Source organism: Carassius gibelio, chromosome B18 (genome assembly GCF_023724105.1).
Source record: "Carassius gibelio isolate Cgi1373 ecotype wild population from Czech Republic chromosome B18, carGib1.2-hapl.c, whole genome shotgun sequence".
Taxonomy (NCBI): Eukaryota; Metazoa; Chordata; class Actinopteri; order Cypriniformes; family Cyprinidae; genus Carassius; species Carassius gibelio.
Genome location: NC_068413.1, coordinates 31,301,545 through 31,325,203, shown reverse-complemented (window position 1 = coordinate 31,325,203; position 23,659 = coordinate 31,301,545).

Here is a 23,659-nt window from a genome sequence, read left to right as displayed (position 1 = left end):
CAGCTTTATCTAATAGAGAGAAAAGCTTTTGAGCAGATTTGGGCTTGATTTCACTTCATTTCAACAGAAACACTATTTCAGCATTACTGGACTCAGAAAGCTGTAAACTGACAATCTTGATCATTGAAGTCCTAACATTAGTTTTTGTGCATATAACTTCTAACACATTAAAAACTGTCTTACAGCATTGCAGAAAACATTGTACTTCATAAGACATAAGCTTGTTTCAGTTTGGCAAGATTTGCACTGAATACTGAATGAAACAGCTTTATCTAATAGAGAGAAAAGCTTTTGAGCAGATTTGGGCTTGATTTCACTTCATTTGAACAGAAACACTATTTCAGCATTACTGGACTCAGAAAGCTGTAAACTGACAATCTTGATCATTGAAGTCCTAACATAAGTTTTTGTGCATATAACTTCTAACACATTAAAAACTGTCTTATAGCATTGCAGAAAACATTGTACTTCATAAGACATAAGCTTGTTTCAGTTTGGCAAGATTTGCACTGAATACTGAATGAAACAGCTTTATCTAATAGAGAGAAAAGCTTTTGAGCAGATTTGGGCTTGATTTCACTTCATTTGAACAGAAACACTATTTCAACATTACTGGACTCAGAAAGCTGTAAACTGACAATCTTGATCATTGAAGTCCTAACATTAGTTTTTGTGTATATAACTTCTAACACATTAAAAACTGTCTTACAGCATTGCAGAAAACATTTTATTTCATAAGACATAAGCATGTTTCAGTTTGGCAAGAGTTGCACTGAATACTGAATGAAACAGCTTTCTCTAATAGAGAGAAAAGCTTTTGAGCAGATTTGGGCTTGATTTCACTTCATTTCAACAGAAACACTATTTCAACATTACTGGACTCAGAAAGCTGTAAACTGCCAATCTTGATCATTGAAGTTCTAACATTAGTTTTTGTGTATATAACTTCTAACACATTAAAAACTGTCTTACAGCATTGCAAAAAACATTTCATTTCATAAGACATAAGCTTGTTTCAGTTTGGCAAGATTTGCACTGAATACTCAATGAAACCGCATTCTCTATTAGAGAGAAAAGCTTTTGAGCAGATTTGGGCTTGATTTCACTTCATTTCAACAGAAACACTATTTCAACATTACTGGACTCAGAAAGCTGTAAACTGCCAATCTTGATCATTGAAGTTCTAACATTAGTTTTTGTGTATATAACTTCTAACACATTAAAAACTGTCTTACAGCATTGCAAAAAACATTTCATATCATAAGACATAAGCTTGTTTCAGTTTGGCAAGATTTGCACTGAATACTCAATGAAACCGCATTCTCTATTAGAGAGAAAAGCTTTTGAGCAGATTTGGGCTTGATTTCACTTCATTTGAACAGAAACACTATTTCAGCATTACTGGACTCAGAAAGCTGTAAACTGACAATCTTGATCATTGAAGTCCTAACATTAGTTTTTGTGCATATAACTTCTAACACATTAAAAACTGTCTTACAGCATTGCAGAAAACATTGTACTTCATAAGACATAAGCTTGTTTCAGTTTGGCAAGATTTGCACTGAATACTGAATGAAACAGCTTTATCTAATAGAGAGAAAAGCTTTTGAGCAGATTTGGGCTTGATTTCACTTCATTTCAACAGAAACACTATTTCAGCATTACTGGACTCAGAAAGCTGTAAACTGACAATCTTGATCATTGAAGTCCTAACATAAGTTTTTGTGCATATAACTTCTAACACATTAAAAACTGTCTTACAGCATTGCAGAAAACATTGTACTTCATAAGGCATAAGCTTGTTTCAGTTTGGCAAGATTTGCACTGAATATTGAATGAAACAGCTTTCTCTAATAGAGAGAAAAGCTTTTGAGCAGATTTGGGCTTGATTTCACTTCATTTGAACAGAAACACTATTTCAACATTACTGGACTCAGAAAGCTGTAAACTGACAATCTTGATCATTGCAGTCCTAACATTAGTTTTTGTGCATATAACTTCTAACACATTAAAAACTGTCTTACAGCATTGCAGAAAACATTGTACTTCATAAGGCATACGCTTGTTTCAGTTTGGCAAGATTTGCACTGAATATTGAATGAAACAGCTTTCTCTAATAGAGAGAAAAGCTTTTGAGCAGATTTGGGCTTGATTTCACTTCATTTGAACAGAAACACTATTTCAGCATTACTGGACTCAGAAAGCTGTAAACTGACAATCTTGATCATTGAAGTCCTAACATTAGTTTTTGTGCATATAACTTCTAACACATTAAAAACTGTCTTACAGCATTGCAGAAAACATTGTACTTCATAAGGCATAAGCTTGTTTCAGTTTGGCAAGATTTGCACTGAATACTGAATGAAACAGCTTTATCTAATAGAGAGAAAAGCTTTTGAGCAGATTTGGGCTTGATTTCACTTCATTTCAACAGAAACACTATTTCAGCATTACTGGACTCAGAAAGCTGTAAACTGACAATCTTGATCATTGAAGTCCTAACATAAGTTTTTGTGCATATAACTTCTAACACATTAAAAACTGTCTTACAGCATTGCAGAAAACATTGTACTTCATAAGACATAAGCTTGTTTCAGTTTGGCAAGATTTGCACTGAATACTGAATGAAACAGCTTTATCTAATAGAGAGAAAAGCTTTTGAGCAGATTTGGGCTTGATTTCACTTCATTTCAACAGAAACACTATTTCAGCATTACTGGACTCAGAAAGCTGTAAACTGACAATCTTGATCATTGCAGTCCTAACATTAGTTTTTGTGCATATAACTTCTAACACATTAAAAACTGTCTTACAGCATTGCAGAAAACATTGTACTTCATAAGGCATACGCTTGTTTCAGTTTGGCAAGATTTGCACTGAATATTGAATGAAACAGCTTTCTCTAATAGAGAGAAAAGCTTTTGAGCAGATTTGGGCTTGATTTCACTTCATTTGAACAGAAACACTATTTCAACATTACTGGACTCAGAAAGCTGTAAACTGACAATCTTGATCATTGCAGTCCTAACATTAGTTTTTGTGTATATAACTTCTAACACATTAAAAACTGTCTTACAGCATTGCAGAAAACATTTTATTTCATAAGACATAAGCATGTTTCAGTTTGGCAAGATTTGCACTGAATACTGAATGAAACAGCTTTCTCTAATAGAGAGAAAAGCTTTTGAGCAGATTTGGGCTTGATTTCACTTCATTTGAACAGAAACACTATTTCAGCATTACTGGACTCAGAAAGCTGTAAACTGACAATCTTGATCATTGAAGTCCTAACATTAGTTTTTGTGCATATAACTTCTAACACATTAAAAACTGTCTTACAGCATTGCAGAAAACATTGTACTTCATAAGGCATAAGCTTGTTTCAGTTTGGCAAGATTTGCACTGAATACTGAATGAAACAGCTTTCTCTATTAGAGAGAAAAGCTTTTGAGCAGATTTGGGCTTGATTTCACTTCATTTGAACAGAAACACTATTTCAGCATTACTGGACTCAGAAAGCTGTAAACTGACAATCTTGATCATTGAAGTCCTAACATTAGTTTTTGTGCATATAACTTCTAACACATTAAAAACTGTCTTACAGCATTGCAGAAAACATTGTACTTCATAAGGCGTAAGCTTGTTTCAGTTTGGCAAGATTTGCACTGAATACTGAATGAAACAGCTTTCTCTAATAGAGAGAAAAGCTTTTGAGCAGATTTGGGCTTGATTTCACTTCATTTGAACAGAAACACTATTTCAGCATTACTGGACTCAGAAAGCTGTAAACTGACAATCTTGATCATTGAAGTCCTAACATTAGTTTTTGTGCATATAACTTCTAACACATTAAAAACTGTCTTACAGCATTGCAGAAAACATTGTACTTCATAAGGCATAAGCTTGTTTCAGTTTGGCAAGATTTGCACTGAATACTGAATGAAACAGCTTTATCTAATAGAGAGAAAAGCTTTTGAGCAGATTTGGGCTTGATTTCACTTCATTTCAACAGAAACACTATTTCAGCATTACTGGACTCAGAAAGCTGTAAACTGACAATCTTGATCATTGAAGTCCTAACATTAGTTTTTGTGTATATAACTTCTAACACATTAAAAACTGTCTTACAGCATTGCAGAAAACATTTTATTTCATAAGACATAAGCATGTTTCAGTTTGGCAAGATTTGCACTGAATACTGAATGAAACAGCTTTCTCTAATAGAGAGAAAAGCTTTTGAGCAGATTTGGGCTTGATTTCACTTCATTTGAACAGAAACACTATTTCAGCATTACTGGACTCAGAAAGCTGTAAACTGACAATCTTGATCATTGAAGTCCTAACATTAGTTTTTGTGCATATAACTTCTAACACATTAAAAACTGTCTTACAGCATTGCAGAAAACATTGTACTTCATAAGGCATAAGCTTGTTTCAGTTTGGCAAGATTTGCACTGAATACTGAATGAAACAGCTTTCTCTATTAGAGAGAAAAGCTTTTGAGCAGATTTGGGCTTGATTTCACTTCATTTGAACAGAAACACTATTTCAGCATTAATGGACTCAGAAATCTGTAAACTGACAATCTTGATCATTGAAGTCCTAACATTAGTTTTTGTGCATATAACTTCTAACACATTAAAAACTGTCTTACAGCATTGCAGAAAACATTGTACTTCATAAGGCATAAGCTTGTTTCAGTTTGGCAAGATTTGCACTGAATACTGAATGAAACAGCTTTCTCTATTAGAGAGAAAAGCTTTTGAGCAGATTTGGGCTTGATTTCACTTCATTTCAACAGAAACACTATTTCAACATTACTGGACTCAGAAAGCTGTAAACTGACAATCTTGATCATTGAAGTCCTAACATAAGTTTTTGTGCATATAACTTCTAACACATTAAAAACTGTCTTACAGCATTGCAGAAAACATTGTACTTCATAAGACATAAGCTTGTTTCAGTTTGGCAAGATTTGCACTGAATACTGAATGAAACAGCTTTATCTAATAGAGAGAAAAGCTTTTGAGCAGATTTGGGCTTGATTTCACTTCATTTGAACAGAAACACTATTTCAGCATTACTGGACTCAGAAAGCTGTAAACTGACAATCTTGATCATTGCAGTCCTAACATTAGTTTTTGTGTATATAACTTCTAACACATTAAAAACTGTCTTACAGCATTGCAGAAAACATTGTACTTCATAAGGCATAAGCTTGTTTCAGTTTGGCAAGATTTGCACTGAATATTGAATGAAACAGCTTTATCTAATAGAGAGAAAAGCTTTTGAGCAGATTTGGGCTTGATTTCACTTCATTTCAACAGAAACACTATTTCAGCATTACTGGACTCAGAAAGCTGTAAACTGACAAACTTGATCATTGAAGTCCTAACATTAGTTTTTGTGCATATAACTTCTAACACATTAAAAACTGTCTTACAGCATTGCAGAAAACATTGTACTTCATAAGACATAAGCTTGTTTCAGTTTGGCAAGATTTGCACTGAATACTGAATGAAACAGCTTTATCTAATAGAGAGAAAAGCTTTTGAGCAGATTTGGGCTTGATTTCACTTCATTTCAACAGAAACACTATTTCAGCATTACTGGACTCAGAAAGCTGTAAACTGACAATCTTGATCATTGAAGTCCTAACATAAGTTTTTGTGCATATAACTTCTAACACATTAAAAACTGTCTTACAGCATTGCAGAAAACATTGTACTTCATAAGACATAAGCTTGTTTCAGTTTGGCAAGATTTGCACTGAATACTGAATGAAACAGCTTTATCTAATAGAGAGAAAAGCTTTTGAGCAGATTTGGGCTTGATTTCACTTCATTTGAACAGAAACACTATTTCAACATTACTGGACTCAGAAAGCTGTAAACTGACAATCTTGGTCATTGCAGTCCTAACATTAGTTTTTGTGCATATAACTTCTAACACATTAAAAACTGTCTTACAGCATTGCAGAAAACATTGTACTTCATAAGGCATACGCTTGTTTCAGTTTGGCAAGATTTGCACTGAATATTGAATGAAACAGCTTTCTCTAATAGAGAGAAAAGCTTTTGAGCAGATTTGGGCTTGATTTCACTTCATTTGAACAGAAACACTATTTCAACATTACTGGACTCAGAAAGCTGTAAACTGACAATCTTGATCATTGAAGTCCTAACATTAGTTTTTGTGTATATAACTTCTAACACATTAAAAACTGTCTTACAGCATTGCAGAAAACATTTTATTTCATAAGACATAAGCATGTTTCAGTTTGGCAAGATTTGCACTGAATACTGAATGAAACAGCTTTCTCTAATAGAGAGAAAAGCTTTTGAGCAGATTTGGGCTTGATTTCACTTCATTTGAACAGAAACACTATTTCAGCATTACTGGACTCAGAAAGCTGTAAACTGACAATCTTGATCATTGAAGTCCTAACATAAGTTTTTGTGCATATAACTTCTAACACATTAAAAACTGTCTTACAGCATTGCAGAAAACATTGTACGTCATAAGGCATAAGCTTGTTTCAGTTTGGCAAGATTTGCACTGAATACTGAATGAAACAGCTTTATCTAATAGAGAGAAAAGCTTTTGAGCAGATTTGGGCTTGATTTCACTTCATTTCAACAGAAACACTATTTCAGCATTACTGGACTCAGAAAGCTGTAAACTGACAATCTTGATCATTGAAGTCCTAACATAAGTTTTTGTGCATATAACTTCTAACACATTAAAAACTGTCTTACAGCATTGCAGAAAACATTGTACTTCATAAGGCATAAGCTTGTTTCAGTTTGGCAAGATTTGCACTGAATACTGAATGAAACAGCTTTATCTAATAGAGAGAAAAGCTTTTGAGCAGACTTGGGCTTGATTTCACTTCATTTCAACAGAAACACTATTTCAGCATTACTGGACTCAGAAAGCTGTAAACTGACAATCTTGATCATTGAAGTCCTAACATTAGTTTTTGTGCATATAACTTCTAACACATTAAAAACTGTCTTACAGCATTGCAAAAAACATTTCATTTCATAAGACATAAGCTTGTTTCAGTTTGGCAAGATTTGCACTGAATACTCAATGAAACCGCATTCTCTATTAGAGAGAAAAGCTTTTGAGCAGATTTGGGCTTGATTTCACTTCATTTGAACAGAAACACTATTTCAGCATTACTGGACTCAGAAAGCTGTAAACTGACAATCTTGATCATTGAAGTCCTAACATTAGTTTTTGTGCATATAACTTCTAACACATTAAAAACTGTCTTACAGCATTGCAGAAAACATTGTACTTCATAAGACATACGCTTGTTTCAGTTTGGCAAGATTTGCACTGAATATTGAATGAAACAGCTTTCTCTAATAGAGAGAAAAGCTTTTGAGCAGATTTGGGCTTGATTTCACTTCATTTGAACAGAAACACTATTTCAACATTACTGGACTCAGAAAGCTGTAAACTGACAATCTTGATCATTGAAGTCCTAACATTAGTTTTTGTGTATATAACTTCTAACACATTAAAAACTGTCTTACAGCATTGCAGAAAACATTTTATTTCATAAGACATAAGCATGTTTCAGTTTGGCAAGATTTGCACTGAATACTGAATGAAACAGCTTTATCTAATAGAGAGAAAAGCTTTTGAGCAGATTTGGGCTTGATTTCACTTCATTTGAACAGAAACACTATTTCAACATTACTGGACTCAGAAAGCTGTAAACTGACAATCTTGGTCATTGCAGTCCTAACATTAGTTTTTGTGCATATAACTTCTAACACATTAAAAACTGTCTTACAGCATTGCAGAAAACATTGTACTTCATAAGGCATACGCTTGTTTCAGTTTGGCAAGATTTGCACTGAATATTGAATGAAACAGCTTTCTCTAATAGAGAGAAAAGCTTTTGAGCAGATTTGGGCTTGATTTCACTTCATTTGAACAGAAACACTATTTCAACATTACTGGACTCAGAAAGCTGTAAACTGACAATCTTGATCATTGAAGTCCTAACATTAGTTTTTGTGTATATAACTTCTAACACATTAAAAACTGTCTTACAGCATTGCAGAAAACATTGTACTTCATAAGGCATAAGCTTGTTTCAGTTTGGCAAGATTTGCACTGAATACTGAATGAAACAGCTTTATCTAATAGAGAGAAAAGCTTTTGAGCAGACTTGGGCTTGATTTCACTTCATTTCAACAGAAACACTATTTCAGCATTACTGGACTCAGAAAGCTGTAAACTGACAATCTTGATCATTGAAGTCCTAACATTAGTTTTTGTGCATATAACTTCTAACACATTAAAAACTGTCTTACAGCATTGCAAAAAACATTTCATTTCATAAGACATAAGCTTGTTTCAGTTTGGCAAGATTTGCACTGAATACTCAATGAAACCGCATTCTCTATTAGAGAGAAAAGCTTTTGAGCAGATTTGGGCTTGATTTCACTTCATTTGAACAGAAACACTATTTCAGCATTACTGGACTCAGAAAGCTGTAAACTGACAATCTTGATCATTGAAGTCCTAACATTAGTTTTTGTGCATATAACTTCTAACACATTAAAAACTGTCTTACAGCATTGCAGAAAACATTGTACTTCATAAGACATAAGCTTGTTTCAGTTTGGCAAGATTTGCACTGAATACTGAATGAAACAGCTTTATCTAATAGAGAGAAAAGCTTTTGAGCAGATTTGGGCTTGATTTCACTTCATTTCAACAGAAACACTATTTCAGCATTACTGGACTCAGAAAGCTGTAAACTGACAATCTTGATCATTGAAGTCCTAACATAAGTTTTTGTGCATATAACTTCTAACACATTAAAAACTGTCTTACAGCATTGCAGAAAACATTGTACTTCATAAGACATAAGCTTGTTTCAGTTTGGCAAGATTTGCACTGAATACTGAATGAAACAGCTTTATCTAATAGAGAGAAAAGCTTTTGAGCAGATTTGGGCTTGATTTCACTTCATTTCAACAGAAACACTATTTCAGCATTACTGGACTCAGAAAGCTGTAAACTGACAATCTTGATCATTGCAGTCCTAACATTAGTTTTTGTGCATATAACTTCTAACACATTAAAAACTGTCTTACAGCATTGCAGAAAACATTGTACTTCATAAGGCATACGCTTGTTTCAGTTTGGCAAGATTTGCACTGAATATTGAATGAAACAGCTTTCTCTAATAGAGAGAAAAGCTTTTGAGCAGATTTGGGCTTGATTTCACTTCATTTGAACAGAAACACTATTTCAGCATTACTGGACTCAGAAAGCTGTAAACTGACAATCTTGATCATTGAAGTCCTAACATTAGTTTTTGTGCATATAACTTCTAACACATTAAAAACTGTCTTACAGCATTGCAGAAAACATTGTACTTCATAAGACATAAGCTTGTTTCAGTTTGGCAAGATTTGCACTGAATACTGAATGAAACAGCTTTATCTAATAGAGAGAAAAGCTTTTGAGCAGATTTGGGCTTGATTTCACTTCATTTCAACAGAAACACTATTTCAGCATTACTGGACTCAGAAAGCTGTAAACTGACAATCTTGATCATTGAAGTCCTAACATAAGTTTTTGTGCATATAACTTCTAACACATTAAAAACTGTCTTACAGCATTGCAGAAAACATTGTACTTCATAAGACATAAGCTTGTTTCAGTTTGGCAAGATTTGCACTGAATACTGAATGAAACAGCTTTATCTAATAGAGAGAAAAGCTTTTGAGCAGATTTGGGCTTGATTTCACTTCATTTCAACAGAAACACTATTTCAGCATTACTGGACTCAGAAAGCTGTAAACTGACAATCTTGATCATTGAAGTCCTAACATTAGTTTTTGTGCATATAACTTCTAACACATTAAAAACTGTCTTACAGCATTGCAGAAAACATTGTACTTCATAAGACAAGCTTGTTTCAGTTTGGCAAGATTTGCACTGAATACTGAATGAAACAGCTTTATCTAATAGAGAGAAAAGCTTTTGAGCAGATTTGGGCTTGATTTCACTTCATTTCAACAGAAACACTATTTCAGCATTACTGGACTCAGAAAGCTGTAAACTGACAATCTTGATCATTGAAGTCCTAACATAAGTTTTTGTGCATATAACTTCTAACACATTAAAAACTGTCTTACAGCATTGCAGAAAACATTGTACTTCATAAGACATAAGCTTGTTTCAGTTTGGCAAGATTTGCACTGAATACTGAATGAAACAGCTTTATCTAATAGAGAGAAAAGCTTTTGAGCAGATTTGGGCTTGATTTCACTTCATTTGAACAGAAACACTATTTCAACATTACTGGACTCAGAAAGCTGTAAACTGACAATCTTGATCATTGCAGTCCTAACATTAGTTTTTGTGCATATAACTTCTAACACATTAAAAACTGTCTTACAGCATTGCAGAAAACATTTTATTTCATAAGACATAAAGCATGTTTCAGTTTGGCAAGATTTGCACTGAATACTGAATGAAACAGCTTTATCTAATAGAGAGAAAAGCTTTTGAGCAGATTTGGGCTTGATTTCACTTCATTTCAACAGAAACACTATTTCAGCATTACTGGACTCAGAAAGCTGTAAACTGACAATCTTGATCATTGAAGTCCTAACATAAGTTTTTGTGCATATAACTTCTAACACATTAAAAACTGTCTTACAGCATTGCAGAAAACATTGTACTTCATAAGGCATAAGCTTGTTTCAGTTTGGCAAGATTTGCACTGAATATTGAATGAAACAGCTTTCTCTAATAGAGAGAAAAGCTTTTGAGCAGATTTGGGCTTGATTTCACTTCATTTGAACAGAAACACTATTTCAACATTACTGGACTCAGAAAGCTGTAAACTGACAATCTTGATCATTGAGGTTCTAACATTACTTTTTGTGTATATAACTTCTAACACATTAAAAACTGTCTTACAGCATTGCAAAAAACATTTCATTTCATAAGACATAAGCAAGTTTCAGTTTGGCAAGATTTGCACTGAATACTGAATGAAACAGCTTTCTCTAATAGAGAGAAAAGCGTTTGAGCAGATTTGGGCTTGATTTCACTTCATTTGAACAGAAACACTATTTCAACATTACTGGACTCAGAAAGCTGTAAACTGACAATCTTGATCATTGAAGTCCTAACATAAGTTTTTGTGCATATAACTTCTAACACATTAAAAACTGTCTTACAGCATTGCAGAAAACATTGTACTTCATAAGACATAAGCTTGTTTCAGTTTGGCAAGATTTGCACTGAATACTGAATGAAACAGCTTTATCTAATAGAGAGAAAAGCTTTTGAGCAGATTTGGGCTTGATTTCACTTCATTTGAACAGAAACACTATTTCAGCATTACTGGACTCAGAAAGCTGTAAACTGACAATCTTGATCATTGCAGTCCTAACATTAGTTTTTGTGTATATAACTTCTAACACATTAAAAACTGTCTTACAGCATTGCAGAAAACATTGTACTTCATAAGGCATAAGCTTGTTTCAGTTTGGCAAGATTTGCACTGAATATTGAATGAAACAGCTTTATCTAATAGAGAGAAAAGCTTTTGAGCAGATTTGGGCTTGATTTCACTTCATTTCAACAGAAACACTATTTCAGCATTACTGGACTCAGAAAGCTGTAAACTGACAATCTTGATCATTGAAGTCCTAACATTAGTTTTTGTGAATATAACTTCTAACACATTAAAAACTGTCTTACAGCATTGCAGAAAACATTGTACTTCGTAAGACATAAGCTTGTTTCAGTTTGGCAAGATTTGCACTGAATACTGAATGAAACAGCTTTATCTAATAGAGAGAAAAGCTTTTGAGCAGATTTGGGCTTGATTTCACTTCATTTCAACAGAAACACTATTTCAGCATTACTGGACTCAGAAAGCTGTAAACTGACAAACTTGATCATTGAAGTCCTAACATTAGTTTTTGTGCATATAACTTCTAACACATTAAAAACTGTCTTACAGCATTGCAGAAAACATTGTACTTCATAAGACATAAGCTTGTTTCAGTTTGGCAAGATTTGCACTGAATACTGAATGAAACAGCTTTATCTAATAGAGAGAAAAGCTTTTGAGCAGATTTGGGCTTGATTTCACTTCATTTCAACAGAAACACTATTTCAGCATTACTGGACTCAGAAAGCTGTAAACTGACAATCTTGATCATTGAAGTCCTAACATTAGTTTTTGTGCATATAACTTCTAACACATTAAAAACTGTCTTACAGCATTGCAGAAAACATTGTACTTCATAAGACATAAGCTTGTTTCAGTTTGGCAAGATTTGCACTGAATACTGAATGAAACAGCTTTATCTAATAGAGAGAAAAGCTTTTGAGCAGATTTGGGCTTGATTTCACTTCATTTCAACAGAAACACTATTTCAGCATTACTGGACTCAGAAAGCTGTAAACTGACAATCTTGATCATTGAAGTCCTAACATTAGTTTTTGTGCATATAACTTCTAACACATTAAAAACTGTCTTACAGCATTGCAGAAAACATTGTACTTCATAAGACAAGCTTGTTTCAGTTTGGCAAGATTTGCACTGAATACTGAATGAAACAGCTTTATCTAATAGAGAGAAAAGCTTTTGAGCAGATTTGGGCTTGATTTCACTTCATTTCAACAGAAACACTATTTCAGCATTACTGGACTCAGAAAGCTGTAAACTGACAATCTTGATCATTGAAGTCCTAACATAAGTTTTTGTGCATATAACTTCTAACACATTAAAAACTGTCTTACAGCATTGCAGAAAACATTGTACTTCATAAGACATAAGCTTGTTTCAGTTTGGCAAGATTTGCACTGAATACTGAATGAAACAGCTTTATCTAATAGAGAGAAAAGCTTTTGAGCAGATTTGGGCTTGATTTCACTTCATTTCAACAGAAACACTATTTCAGCATTACTGGACTCAGAAAGCTGTAAACTGACAATCTTGATCATTGAAGTCCTAACATTAGTTTTTGTGCATATAACTTCTAACACATTAAAAACTGTCTTACAGCATTGCAAAAAACATTTCATTTCATAAGACATAAGCTTGTTTCAGTTTGGCAAGATTTGCACTGAATACTCAATGAAACCGCATTCTCTATTAGAGAGAAAAGCTTTTGAGCAGATTTGGGCTTGATTTCACTTCATTTGAACAGAAACACTATTTCAGCATTACTGGACTCAGAAAGCTGTAAACTGACAATCTTGATCATTGAAGTCCTAACATTAGTTTTTGTGCATATAACTTCTAACACATTAAAAACTGTCTTACAGCATTGCAGAAAACATTGTACTTCATAAGACATAAGCTTGTTTCAGTTTGGCAAGATTTGCACTGAATACTGAATGAAACAGCTTTATCTAATAGAGAGAAAAGCTTTTGAGCAGATTTGGGCTTGATTTCACTTCATTTCAACAGAAACACTATTTCAGCATTACTGGACTCAGAAAGCTGTAAACTGACAATCTTGATCATTGAAGTCCTAACATAAGTTTTTGTGCATATAACTTCTAACACATTAAAAACTGTCTTACAGCATTGCAGAAAACATTGTACTTCATAAGACATAAGCTTGTTTCAGTTTGGCAAGATTTGCACTGAATACTGAATGAAACAGCTTTATCTAATAGAGAGAAAAGCTTTTGAGCAGATTTGGGCTTGATTTCACTTCATTTCAACAGAAACACTATTTCAGCATTACTGGACTCAGAAAGCTGTAAACTGACAATCTTGATCATTGCAGTCCTAACATTAGTTTTTGTGCATATAACTTCTAACACATTAAAAACTGTCTTACAGCATTGCAGAAAACATTGTACTTCATAAGGCATACGCTTGTTTCAGTTTGGCAAGATTTGCACTGAATATTGAATGAAACAGCTTTCTCTAATAGAGAGAAAAGCTTTTGAGCAGATTTGGGCTTGATTTCACTTCATTTGAACAGAAACACTATTTCAGCATTACTGGACTCAGAAAGCTGTAAACTGACAATCTTGATCATTGAAGTCCTAACATTAGTTTTTGTGCATATAACTTCTAACACATTAAAAACTGTCTTACAGCATTGCAGAAAACATTGTACTTCATAAGACATAAGCTTGTTTCAGTTTGGCAAGATTTGCACTGAATACTGAATGAAACAGCTTTATCTAATAGAGAGAAAAGCTTTTGAGCAGATTTGGGCTTGATTTCACTTCATTTCAACAGAAACACTATTTCAGCATTACTGGACTCAGAAAGCTGTAAACTGACAATCTTGATCATTGAAGTCCTAACATAAGTTTTTGTGCATATAACTTCTAACACATTAAAAACTGTCTTACAGCATTGCAGAAAACATTGTACTTCATAAGACATAAGCTTGTTTCAGTTTGGCAAGATTTGCACTGAATACTGAATGAAACAGCTTTATCTAATAGAGAGAAAAGCTTTTGAGCAGATTTGGGCTTGATTTCACTTCATTTCAACAGAAACACTATTTCAGCATTACTGGACTCAGAAAGCTGTAAACTGACAATCTTGATCATTGAAGTCCTAACATTAGTTTTTGTGCATATAACTTCTAACACATTAAAAACTGTCTTACAGCATTGCAGAAAACATTGTACTTCATAAGACAAGCTTGTTTCAGTTTGGCAAGATTTGCACTGAATACTGAATGAAACAGCTTTATCTAATAGAGAGAAAAGCTTTTGAGCAGATTTGGGCTTGATTTCACTTCATTTCAACAGAAACACTATTTCAGCATTACTGGACTCAGAAAGCTGTAAACTGACAATCTTGATCATTGAAGTCCTAACATAAGTTTTTGTGCATATAACTTCTAACACATTAAAAACTGTCTTACAGCATTGCAGAAAACATTGTACTTCATAAGACATAAGCTTGTTTCAGTTTGGCAAGATTTGCACTGAATACTGAATGAAACAGCTTTATCTAATAGAGAGAAAAGCTTTTGAGCAGATTTGGGCTTGATTTCACTTCATTTGAACAGAAACACTATTTCAACATTACTGGACTCAGAAAGCTGTAAACTGACAATCTTGATCATTGCAGTCCTAACATTAGTTTTTGTGCATATAACTTCTAACACATTAAAAACTGTCTTACAGCATTGCAGAAAACATTGTACTTCATAAGACATAAGCTTGTTTCAGTTTGGCAAGATTTGCACTGAATACTGAATGAAACAGCTTTATCTAATAGAGAGAAAAGCTTTTGAGCAGATTTGGGCTTGATTTCACTTCATTTCAACAGAAACACTATTTCAGCATTACTGGACTCAGAAAGCTGTAAACTGACAATCTTGATCATTGAAGTCCTAACATTAGTTTTTGTGCATATAACTTCTAACACATTAAAAACTGTCTTACAGCATTGCAGAAAACATTGTACTTCATAAGACATAAGCTTGTTTCAGTTTGGCAAGATTTGCACTGAATACTGAATGAAACAGCTTTATCTAATAGAGAGAAAAGCTTTTGAGCAGACTTGGGCTTGATTTCACTTCATTTCAACAGAAACACTATTTCAGCATTACTGGACTCAGAAAGCTGTAAACTGACAATCTTGATCATTGAAGTCCTAACATTAGTTTTTGTGCATATAACTTCTAACACATTAAAAACTGTCTTACAGCATTGCAGAAAACATTGTACTTCATAAGGCATAAGCTTGTTTCAGTTTGGCAAGATTTGCACTGAATACTGAATGAAACAGCTTTATCGGTAACACTTTAGAATAAGGTTCCATTAGTTAATGTTAGTTAATGTATTAATTAACATGAACAAACAATGAATAATATATTTATTACTGTATATATTCATCTTCGTTAATGTTAGTTAATGAAAATACAGTTATTCATTGTTAGTTCATTGTAATTCACAGTGCATTAACTAATGTTAACAAGCACAACTTTTGATTTAAATAATGCATTAGTAAATGTTGAAATTAACATGAACTAAGACTTATAAATGCTGTAGAAGGATTGTTCTTGCTTAGTTCATGTTAACGAAAGTAGTTAACTAACATTAACTAATGGAACCTTATTCTAAAGTGTTACCGCTTTATCTAATAGAGAGAAAAGCTTTTGAGCAGATTTGGGCTCGATTTCACTTCATTTCAACAGAAACACTATTTCAGCATTACTGGACTCAGAAAGCTGTAAACTGACAATCTTGATCATTGAAGTCCTAACATTAGTTTTTGTGCATATAACTTCTAACACATTAAAAACTGTCTTACAGCATTGCAGAAAACATTGTACTTCATAAGGCATAAGCTTGTTTCAGTTTGGCAAGATTTGCACTGAATACTGAATGAAACAGCTTTATCTAATAGAGAGAAAAGCTTTTGAGCAGACTTGGGCTTGATTTCACTTCATTTCAACAGAAACACTATTTCAGCATTACTGGACTCAGAAAGCTGTAAACTGACAATCTTGATCATTGAAGTCCTAACATTAGTTTTTGTGCATATAACTTCTAACACATTAAAAACTGTCTTACAGCATTGCAAAAAACATTTCATTTCATAAGACATAAGCTTGTTTCAGTTTGGCAAGATTTGCACTGAATACTGAATGAAACAGCTTTCTCTAATAGAGAGAAAAGCTTTTGAGCAGATTTGGGCTTGATTTCACTTCATTTCAACAGAAACACTATTTCAGCATTACTGGACTCAGAAAGCTGTAAACTGACAATCTTGATCATTGAAGTCCTAACATAAGTTTTTGTGCATATAACTTCTAACACATTAAAAACTGTCTTACAGCATTGCAGAAAACATTGTACTTCATAAGGCATAAGCTTGTTTCAGTTTGGCAAGATTTGCACTGAATACTGAATGAAACAGCTTTATCTAATAGAGAGAAAAGCTTTTGAGCAGACTTGGGCTTGATTTCACTTCATTTCAACAGAAACACTATTTCAGCATTACTGGACTCAGAAAGCTGTAAACTGACAATCTTGATCATTGAAGTCCTAACATTAGTTTTTGTGCATATAACTTCTAACACATTAAAAACTGTCTTACAGCATTGCAAAAAACATTTCATTTCATAAGACATAAGCTTGTTTCAGTTTGGCAAGATTTGCACTGAATACTCAATGAAACCGCATTCTCTATTAGAGAGAAAAGCTTTTGAGCAGATTTGGGCTTGATTTCACTTCATTTGAACAGAAACACTATTTCAGCATTACTGGACTCAGAAAGCTGTAAACTGACAATCTTGATCATTGAAGTCCTAACATTAGTTTTTGTGCATATAACTTCTAACACATTAAAAACTGTCTTACAGCATTGCAGAAAACATTGTACTTCATAAGACATACGCTTGTTTCAGTTTGGCAAGATTTGCACTGAATATTGAATGAAACAGCTTTCTCTAATAGAGAGAAAAGCTTTTGAGCAGATTTGGGCTTGATTTCACTTCATTTGAACAGAAACACTATTTCAACATTACTGGACTCAGAAAGCTGTAAACTGACAATCTTGATCATTGAAGTCCTAACATTAGTTTTTGTGTATATAACTTCTAACACATTAAAAACTGTCTTACAGCATTGCAGAAAACATTTTATTTCATAAGACATAAGCATGTTTCAGTTTGGCAAGATTTGCACTGAATACTGAATGAAACAGCTTTATCTAATAGAGAGAAAAGCTTTTGAGCAGATTTGGGCTTGATTTCACTTCATTTGAACAGAAACACTATTTCAACATTACTGGACTCAGAAAGCTGTAAACTGACAATCTTGATCATTGAAGTCCTAACATTAGTTTTTGTGCATATAACTTCTAACACATTAAAAACTGTCTTACAGCATTGCAGAAAACATTGTACTTCATAAGGCATACGCTTGTTTCAGTTTGGCAAGATTTGCACTGAATATTGAATGAAACAGCTTTCTCTAATAGAGAGAAAAGCTTTTGAGCAGATTTGGGCTTGATTTCACTTCATTTGAACAGAAACACTATTTCAACATTACTGGACTCAGAAAGCTGTAAACTGACAATCTTGATCATTGAAGTCCTAACATTAGTTTTTGTGTATATAACTTCTAACACATTAAAAACTGTCTTACAGCATTGCAGAAAACATTGTACTTCATAAGGCATAAGCTTGTTTCAGTTTGGCAAGATTTGCACTGAATACTGAATGAAACAGCTTTATCTAATAGAGAGAAAAGCTTTTGAGCAGATTTGGGCTTGATTTCACTTCATTTCAACAGAAACACTATTTCAGCATTACTGGACTCAGAAAGCTGTAAACTGACAATCTTGATCATTGAAGTCCTAACATTAGTTTTTGTGCATATAACTTCTAACACATTAAAAACTGTCTTACAGCATTGCAGAAAACATTGTACTTCATAAGACATAAGCTTGTTTCAGTTTGGCAAGATTTGCACTGAATACTGAATGAAACAGCTTTATCTAATAGAGAGAAAAGCTTTTGAGCAGACTTGGGCTTGATTTCACTTCATTTCAACAGAAACACTATTTCAGCATTACTGGACTCAGAAAGCTGTAAACTGACAATCTTGATCATTGAAGTCCTAACATTAGTTTTTGTGCATATAACTTCTAACACATTAAAAACTGTCTTACAGCATTGCAGAAAACATTGTACTTCATAAGGCATAAGCTTGTTTCAGTTTGGCAAGATTTGCACTGAATACTGAATGAAACAGCTTTATCGGTAACACTTTAGAATAAGGTTCCATTAGTTAATGTTAGTTAATGTATTAATTAACATGAACAAACAATGAATAATATATTTATTACTGTATATATTCATCTTCGTTAATGTTAGTTAATGAAAATACAGTTATTCATTGTTAGTTCATTGTAATTCACAGTGCATTAACTAATGTTAACAAGCACAACTTTTGATTTAAATAATGCATTAGTAAATGTTGAAATTAACATGAACTAAGACTTATAAATGCTGTAGAAGGATTGTTCTTGCTTAGTTCATGTTAACGAAAGTAGTTAACTAACATTAACTAATGGAACCTTATTCTAAAGTGTTACCGCTTTATCTAATAGAGAGAAAAGCTTTTGAGCAGATTTGGGCTCGATTTCACTTCATTTCAACAGAAACACTATTTCAGCATTACTGGACTCAGAAAGCTGTAAACTGACAATCTTGATCATTGAAGTCCTAACATTAGTTTTTGTGCATATAACTTCTAACACATTAAAAACTGTCTTACAGCATTGCAGAAAACATTGTACTTCATAAGGCATAAGCTTGTTTCAGTTTGGCAAGATTTGCACTGAATACTGAATGAAACAGCTTTATCTAATAGAGAGAAAAGCTTTTGAGCAGACTTGGGCTTGATTTCACTTCATTTCAACAGAAACACTATTTCAGCATTACTGGACTCAGAAAGCTGTAAACTGACAATCTTGATCATTGAAGTCCTAACATTAGTTTTTGTGCATATAACTTCTAACACATTAAAAACTGTCTTACAGCATTGCAAAAAACATTTCATTTCATAAGACATAAGCTTGTTTCAGTTTGGCAAGATTTGCACTGAATACTGAATGAAACAGCTTTCTCTAATAGAGAGAAAAGCTTTTGAGCAGATTTGGGCTTGATTTCACTTCATTTCAACAGAAACACTATTTCAGCATTACTGGACTCAGAAAGCTGTAAACTGACAATCTTGATCATTGAAGTCCTAACATAAGTTTTTGTGCATATAACTTCTAACACATTAAAAACTGTCTTACAGCATTGCAGAAAACATTGTACTTCATAAGGCATAAGCTTGTTTCAGTTTGGCAAGATTTGCACTGAATACTGAATGAAACAGCTTTATCTAATAGAGAGAAAAGCTTTTGAGCAGACTTGGGCTTGATTTCACTTCATTTCAACAGAAACACTATTTCAGCATTACTGGACTCAGAAAGCTGTAAACTGACAATCTTGATCATTGAAGTCCTAACATTAGTTTTTGTGCATATAACTTCTAACACATTAAAAACTGTCTTACAGCATTGCAAAAAACATTTCATTTCATAAGACATAAGCTTGTTTCAGTTTGGCAAGATTTGCACTGAATACTCAATGAAACCGCATTCTCTATTAGAGAGAAAAGCTTTTGAGCAGATTTGGGCTTGATTTCACTTCATTTGAACAGAAACACTATTTCAGCATTACTGGACTCAGAAAGCTGTAAACTGACAATCTTGATCATTGAAGTCCTAACATTAGTTTTTGTGCATATAACTTCTAACACATTAAAAACTGTCTTACAGCATTGCAGAAAACATTGTACTTCATAAGACATACGCTTGTTTCAGTTTGGCAAGATTTGCACTGAATATTGAATGAAACAGCTTTCTCTAATAGAGAGAAAAGCTTTTGAGCAGATTTGGGCTTGATTTCACTTCATTTGAACAGAAACACTATTTCAACATTACTGGACTCAGAAAGCTGTAAACTGACAATCTTGATCATTGAAGTCCTAACATTAGTTTTTGTGTATATAACTTCTAACACATTAAAAACTGTCTTACAGCATTGCAGAAAACATTTTATTTCATAAGACATAAGCATGTTTCAGTTTGGCAAGATTTGCACTGAATACTGAATGAAACAGCTTTATCTAATAGAGAGAAAAGCTTTTGAGCAGATTTGGGCTTGATTTCACTTCATTTGAACAGAAACACTATTTCAACATTACTGGACTCAGAAAGCTGTAAACTGACAATCTTGATCATTGAAGTCCTAACATTAGTTTTTGTGCATATAACTTCTAACACATTAAAAACTGTCTTACAGCATTGCAGAAAACATTGTACTTCATAAGGCATACGCTTGTTTCAGTTTGGCAAGATTTGCACTGAATATTGAATGAAACAGCTTTCTCTAATAGAGAGAAAAGCTTTTGAGCAGATTTGGGCTTGATTTCACTTCATTTGAACAGAAACACTATTTCAACATTACTGGACTCAGAAAGCTGTAAACTGACAATCTTGATCATTGAAGTCCTAACATTAGTTTTTGTGTATATAACTTCTAACACATTAAAAACTGTCTTACAGCATTGCAGAAAACATTTTATTTCATAAGACATAAGCATGTTTCAGTTTGGCAAGATTTGCACTGAATACTGAATGAAACAGCTTTCTCTAATAGAGAGAAAAGCTTTTGAGCAGATTTGGGCTTGATTTCACTTCATTTGAACAGAAACACTATTTCAGCATTACTGGACTCAGAAAGCTGTAAACTGACAATCTTGATCATTGAAGTCCTAACATAAGTTTTTGTGCATATAACTTCTAACACATTAAAAACTGTCTTACAGCATTGCAGAAAACATTGTACTTCATAAGGCATAAGCTTGTTTCAGTTTGGCAAGATTTGCACTGAATACTGAATGAAACAGCTTTATCTAATAGAGAGAAAAGCTTTTGAGCAGACTTGGGCTTGATTTCACTTCATTTCAACAGAAACACTATTTCAGCATTACTGGACTCAGAAAGCTGTAAACTGACAATCTTGATCATTGAAGTCCTAACATTAGTTTTTGTGCATATAACTTCTAACACATTAAAAACTGTCTTACAGCATTGCAAAAAACATTTCATTTCATAAGACATAAGCTTGTTTCAGTTTGGCAAGATTTGCACTGAATACTGAATGAAACAGCTTTATCTAATAGAGAGAAAAGCTTTTGAGCAGATTTGGGCTTGATTTCACTTCATTTCAACAGAAACACTATTTCAGCATTACTGGACTCAGAAAGCTGTAAACTGACAATCTTGATCATTGAAGTCCTAACATAAGTTTTTGTGCATATAACTTCTAACACATTAAAAACTGTCTTACAGCATTGCAGAAAACATTGTACTTCATAAGACATAAGCTTGTTTCAGTTTGGCAAGATTTGCACTGAATACTGAATGAAACAGCTTTATCTAATAGAGAGAAAAGCTTTTGAGCAGATTTGGGCTTGATTTCACTTCATTTCAACAGAAACACTATTTCAGCATTACTGGACTCAGAAAGCTGTAAACTGACAATCTTGATCATTGCAGTCCTAACATTAGTTTTTGTGCATATAACTTCTAACACATTAAAAACTGTCTTACAGCATTGCAGAAAACATTGTACTTCATAAGGCATACGCTTGTTTCAGTTTGGCAAGATTTGCACTGAATATTGAATGAAACAGCTTTCTCTAATAGAGAGAAAAGCTTTTGAGCAGATTTGGGCTTGATTTCACTTCATTTGAACAGAAACACTATTTCAGCATTACTGGACTCAGAAAGCTGTAAACTGACAATCTTGATCATTGAAGTCCTAACATTAGTTTTTGTGCATATAACTTCTAACACATTAAAAACTGTCTTACAGCATTGCAGAAAACATTGTACTTCATAAGACATAAGCTTGTTTCAGTTTGGCAAGATTTGCACTGAATACTGAATGAAACAGCTTTATCTAATAGAGAGAAAAGCTTTTGAGCAGATTTGGGCTTGATTTCACTTCATTTCAACAGAAACACTATTTCAGCATTACTGGACTCAGAAAGCTGTAAACTGACAATCTTGATCATTGAAGTCCTAACATAAGTTTTTGTGCATATAACTTCTAACACATTAAAAACTGTCTTACAGCATTGCAGAAAACATTGTACTTCATAAGACATAAGCTTGTTTCAGTTTGGCAAGATTTGCACTGAATACTGAATGAAACAGCTTTATCTAATAGAGAGAAAAGCTTTTGAGCAGATTTGGGCTTGATTTCACTTCATTTCAACAGAAACACTATTTCAGCATTACTGGACTCAGAAAGCTGTAAACTGACAATCTTGATCATTGAAGTCCTAACATTAGTTTTTGTGCATATAACTTCTAACACATTAAAAACTGTCTTACAGCATTGCAGAAAACATTGTACTTCATAAGACAAGCTTGTTTCAGTTTGGCAAGATTTGCACTGAATACTGAATGAAACAGCTTTATCTAATAGAGAGAAAAGCTTTTGAGCAGATTTGGGCTTGATTTCACTTCATTTCAACAGAAACACTATTTCAGCATTACTGGACTCAGAAAGCTGTAAACTGACAATCTTGATCATTGAAGTCCTAACATAAGTTTTTGTGCATATAACTTCTAACACATTAAAAACTGTCTTACAGCATTGCAGAAAACATTGTACTTCATAAGACATAAGCTTGTTTCAGTTTGGCAAGATTTGCACTGAATACTGAATGAAACAGCTTTATCTAATAGAGAGAAAAGCTTTTGAGCAGATTTGGGCTTGATTTCACTTCATTTGAACAGAAACACTATTTCAACATTACTGGACTCAGAAAGCTGTAAACTGACAATCTTGATCATTGCAGTCCTAACATTAGTTTTTGTGCATATAACTTCTAACACATTAAAAACTGTCTTACAGCATTGCAGAAAACATTGTACTTCATAAGACATAAGCTTGTTTCAGTTTGGCAAGATTTGCACTGAATACTGAATGAAACAGCTTTATCTAATAGAGAGAAAAGCTTTTGAGCAGATTTGGGCTTGATTTCACTTCATTTCAACAGAAACACTATTTCAGCATTACTGGACTCA